We start from the raw sequence: 6,000 nt of genomic DNA on the forward strand, positions 1-6,000 counted from the left end.
TGTGGGCATAGCCTTCTTCTGAGAACTCTGAGAAATCTGGTACTTCCTCCTTGGAGGTGGAAGGCACCTCTCTCTCTCTCTCTCTCTCTCTCTCTCTCTCTCTCTCTCTCTCTCTCTCTCTGCTACTCCTTGGGAGACATTGCAGAAGGCAAGCCAAATGGATGCGACCAGACCTATGAAGCCAAAGAAGCCTCAGAGAGATCGCTGCCAGCACTGAGATGCTTACAATGCCACTGGATCCACAAGACTTTCCACCCATTGGCCTGTGATTATCCTGCATTCAGCATCACTGCACATGTTTTATGGGTCTGAAAAGGAATTTATAGATTGGTATCAGACATATGGGCTAATATCAGACTTATGGATTTGATCTGCACTGGGCTGGGACGTTTGCTTAATGTACAATTACTGTTTGATATAAAACTCTCTCTCTGGATTTATAAGGTAAAATTAGACCAGTACAGACAGGATCTGGAAACACAGGGAATCCACGACAGATGATCCCTTCAGGACCAGTGGTGAGAGTGGCAATACCAGGAGGGTGGAGGGAAGGTGGGGTAGAAAGGGTGAATCGATTACAAAGATCTACATAAAACCTCTGCCCTGGGGGACGGACAACAGAAAAGTGAGGGAAGTGAGATGTTTGACGTGTAAGATATGACAAAATAATTTATATATTATCAAGGATTTATGAGGGAGGGGGAGGAGGATGGAAGTTGGGAATTGAGGAGCTGATACCAAGGGCTCAAGTAGAAAGCAAATGTTTTGAGAAGGATGAGGGCAACACATGTACAAATGTACTTGACACACAATGGGTGGATGGATGGATGGATGGATGGATGGATGGATGGATGGATGGATGGATGGATGGATGGAATGACTGTGATAAGAGTTGTATGAGCCCCCAATAAAATTATCAAGGGTTCATAAGGAGGGGGGAGTGGGGAGGGAGGAGAAAAATGAGGAACAGGTGCCAGGGGCTTATGTGGAGAGCAAATGTTTTGACAATGATGAAGGAAATGAATGTATAAATGTGCTTTATAATGGATGGATGGATGGATTGTGATAAGAGTTGCATGAATCCCTAATATAATGATTAAATAATAGGGAAATGATTTTTAAAAACCACCAACACTCTCTCATACACATGAGTCTCCCTCGATTTTCCTCTAGCATACCCAGACTAATACACAGTTCGCCCCTGTCCTATAGGGCCGCTATGAGTTGGCATGGACTTGAGGGCAGTGGGTTTGTTAGGGCTTTGGAGTTCAGCACGCCTTTGTTGGTGTGTTTGAGTCTATTTTTGTAGCTGTTGTGTGCAGGTCAGTGGCTCATCTTCCAGCACTCTATAGGACCATATTTTGTTGTGACCCATAAGGCTTTCATTTGTTAATATTTGGAAGTAGATCACCAGGTCTTTCTTCCTAGTCTGCCTTAGGCTAGAGCAGTGGTTCTCAATCTGTGGGTTGTGACCCCTTTTGGGGTCCAGCGACCTTTTAACACGAGTCACCCGATTCATGGCAGTAGCAACATTACAGTTATGAAGTAGCAAGGAAAATGATTTTATGGTTGGGGGTCACCACAACATGAGGAATTGTATTAAAGGAAGGTTGAGCACCACAGGGCTCGAGGTTCCACTGAAGCCTGCCCATCATTGCTGACCCTTCTGGGGTTTGTCATATCGGTGGCACAGCTTCCAATTTCACAGCAACACTCTAGCTTCCACTGCACCACGAACTGATAGACAGGTGGTGGACTGTTCTTAAAAGCCACCTGATTTACGATGCTTTGTTTTGACAGCCCTGGAAAATGGATACAGAATCTAGTTTCATAGTCAATGCAAGACACACCTTGGGGCAGTAGGGATGGCATGAAGTGAATAGATTCAAAATATATTTTAGGGAGAGGAAGGATGACAGTTAATGCCTGGGGGGTGTGCAAGAAGGAAGGAAGCAGAGACACCATTGATATTAAGTGCCTGAGTTAAGACAGGAATTTCCAGGGAAGCTGGTGGGTCATAATGGGAGAATTTCACACTCCCCGGGGACAGGGGGAGCATTGATTAGTTCATATGTCTGCGCATCTTCTCAGACAATAGAGGCTTTGTCATCCTCAAATGAAGCATGCAGTTGGAGCTCAGAGAGGGCATGCAGTGCAAATGAAGACTGGCTTGATTGAGATGGGTGGACCAGGGCCACTATTCAATTCTGAGGAGCTTCAGCAAACCTGCCCAGTGTCTCTTGGAGAGTGGGCATGTCTCATGGCCACAGAGGGCCTTTTAATGTTTCACCTCCCACTGCAGCAGCCAGAGGCTCTATCAGCTCATCCTGGAAAGGAAACATACTACCTGCCATCAGGTTCATTTCTTCAAAAAGGATGGAAGAATACAAATGAAAGACTACAGTTTGAAGGGGTCTTAGGCAGACTATCAGGCTCATTAAAGCTTCATTTATTAAAACTTCATTATTCAGAGACATTCTCCCAGTAGGATGTATCCTGGGGTGGGGGTGGGCATGAGGAGGAAGGCTTGGAGCAGGGTAGAGGAACAACCCCACACCCCCAAAAAATACCTTCCCAAGAAGCAATTCCAGTGGGCACAGATTAGATAGAAGTTTCATCCTCTGGTCACTTGATGTTTGTCCCTCTCTTTTATCTGAATGCTCTTTCCACATTGCTCAGATGAAGCATCAAATTTATATTAAAATGCAAGTTAGGAAGCATCATCCCCAACCAACCTTGTTCATCAAAATGGTAGTGCTCTCTCCGGGTACCCTGAGTTCAGTTTGTCAACAAGCTGAAGCAGTTGAGCTGGGGCTCTGTGAGGCCCAGGAGCATGAGTTCATTAATATCCGACCCATAATGCCTTGCTGGGTTTATGCCAACAAAGCCCTGTCACTCCTTACCTTAGGATTTACTCACTCCTTGAAACAGGCATTTATTTACACACAGTTTGACCTCATGATGGTGTTCAGCAGATGTGGATCTTACTTATTTGCATTGTTCTGTGACAGTTGCAAAATTCGTTAGTGGCTCAAGGATCAATCCTCTGTGGACTGCGCCGAAGCTAGATGAAGCAAGCGGGTTCTCGCTGATTCATCCTCCCTCCTTAGCAATGCTTGCTAGTCAGGATAACATAGTGCCCATTAAAGAAACTGCCTGTATCAGTTTAAATTTGTGACCTGGGCGGGAGGGAGGGTCATGATCACAAGTGACAGAAACTGACGCTTGACTAACTTAGGGAAAAATGCCTAATGGTAGATAAATGGTGGGAAGACAAGAAAATGTGGCAAATGCCTGGGCAATCTCAGGTCTGTGAAGCAGGTACTGGCGAAACACTCCTCCTGAGGCCAAAGCGTGCCCTCTGTAGTACATTAAATCACATTCACACACACCCATTCATGTTCACATGGAACCTGAGGCTATGGCCTTACTTGGAGAGGAGGTCTTGGCAGATGTGCTTAGATAAGGATTTCAAGAGCTCCATCTTTCTGGGTTTAGATTTCAGATGGATACTACATGCACTGATTGGTGTGTTCTTATAAGAAGAGGAGTGGGCACACAGAGACCCCGTGTGAAGACACTGGCAGAGATTGGATCAGTGCATCTATAAGCCAAGAAATATCAAGGATTAGCAGCAGTGACCAGAAGCAGAGAGAGGCTACTTTGATTCTCCTTCAGAGCTCTCAGAAGGAATTAATCTTGCCCACACCTTAATTTTAACCCTTTGCCCTTCAGAAAAGTGGGAGAACAAATGCCTGCTGTTTAAGTCACTCGATTGGTAGCCATTTGTTACAGCTACCCCAAAGAACCATTATGGATTGATCTGTAGCCCCCTCAAAATATGTAAGAAATTTGAACCTTGGTGGACATGATCCTGTTTGAAAAGAAGGGAGTTCTTTTGTAATATAAATGAGGCTGTATGGCCACTGGAGATCCCTTCATAGAGGGGTTTAGAAGAGGAGATGGGTCAGTCAGGGTGTGAGGTAGTACCGATGAAGAACACAGCTTTCCCCCTGATCCTGTATGCTTCCTCCCCCCAACTACCATGATCCAAATTCTACCTTGCAGGGCTGGATAGGGCAGAGGTTGTACACTGGTGCTTATGGGGGCTGGAGGCACAGGGAATCAAGGGTGGATGATACCTTCAGGACCAAAGGTGTGAGGGGCGATGCTGGGAGAGTGGAGGGTGAGTGGGTTGGAAAGGGGGAACTGATTACGAGGATCCACATGTGACCTCCTCCCTGGGAGATGCACAGCAGAGAAGGGGGGGGGGGGAAGGGAGACTCGGGATAGGGCAAGATATGACAAAATAACAATGTATAAAGTACCAAGGGTACATTTGGGAGGGGGGAGCGGGGAGGGAGAGGAAAAAAAAAGAGGACCTGATGCAAAGTGATTAAGTGGAGAGCAAATGCTTTGAGAATGATTGGGGCAGGGAATGTGCGGATGTGCTTTATATAATTGATGTATGTACATGTATGGATTGTGATAAGAGTTGTATGAGCCCCTAATAAAATGTAAAAAAAAATGATTAGGGCAAAGAATGTACAGATGTGCTTTATACAATTGATGTATGTATATGTATGGATTGTGATAAGAGTTGTATGAGTCCCTAATAAAATGTTAAAAAAAATGAGGCCATATGAGAATAGGCTTGAGCCTAAACCTAAACACTTCTGAGTTAAAGGCCAGGATAGACCCAGTAACACACAGTACGGGGAGAAAGATAGCGAGGAATGCCAAGGAACTTTCTGGTATCCACAAAGAAGGACCCTGACCTAGAGTCGCACTCCAAATTTGAACCTGTAAGCTCCAAAGCAGGGGGAAAAGTGTTTTAAGGCGACTGACTTGTTGGATAATTTTTGGTTAAGGAGATTAAGACAGGAACTTAAGACATCCTCCAATCCTTCCTCTGGCTTCGTTCCATTTTTCTCACATTCAAGAGTCCTCCCAGAGGATTCAGTCAGGTTGTTGTTGTTCAGTGTCATAGGGAGGGTTTGGATTCATTGTGACCATACATACAACATAATCATACACTGCCTGGTCCTGTACCATTCTCACAGTCGTTCTTAAGTTTGAGCCCATTGTTGCAGCCACTGTGTCAATCCCATTTGTTGAGGGCCTTCCTCTTTTTCATTGCCCCTCTACTTTCCAGAACACGATGTCCTGCTCCAGGGACTGATCTCTCCGGACAACATGTCAAAGTTAAGGCGAAGTCTCATTATCCTTGCCCTGAGGAACATTCTGGCTGTACTTCATCCAAGTTAGATGGGTTTGTTCTTTTGGCAGTCCATGGTACATTCATTACTCTTTTACTTCACTATTAATCAAATATATCTATTCTTCTTTGGTCTTCCTTGTTCAGTGTTCAACTTTCACATGAATATGAGACAGTTGAAAATACCATGGCCTGGGTCAACCCGCCCCAGTCCTCAAAGTAATCTCTTGCTTTTCAACACTTTAAAGAGGTCTCGTGTAGCAGATTTGACTAGTGAAATGTGTCCTTTGTTCTCTTCTCTGCTGCTTCCATGAGAATTGATTGTGGATTCAAGCAAGACAAAATCCTTGACAATTTCGATCTTTCCTCCATTTATCATGATGTTATCAGTAGGTCCAGTTGTGAGGGTCTGGGCTTTCTTTACATTGAGTCATAATCCAAACTGAAGGCTTTAATCCTTCATCTTTATCAGCAAGTGAATCAAGTCCTTCTCATTTTCAGCAAAATTGTGTCATCTGTATAATGCAGGTTGTTAATAAGGCTTCCTCCAACCTGATGTTCCATCAGGCACTGCTCCTTAATGAGTTTAGGTCATGAAGGATAGTCCTCCATAGGCACATTGATTATTACACTACCCCCCTCACAAAATAAATTCAGAGAGAGAAAATTTCCCCAAAGCAATGGAAAGCTTACTAGAGAAGTGGAGGGTGCTCAAAGCCAAAGGTGACACAAACTGGAAATCAATACTAGCTTTCAATACCTGCAGTCATCTAATAGTTCAC

Source organism: Tenrec ecaudatus, chromosome 12 (genome assembly GCF_050624435.1).
Source record: "Tenrec ecaudatus isolate mTenEca1 chromosome 12, mTenEca1.hap1, whole genome shotgun sequence".
Taxonomy (NCBI): domain Eukaryota; kingdom Metazoa; phylum Chordata; class Mammalia; order Afrosoricida; family Tenrecidae; genus Tenrec; species Tenrec ecaudatus.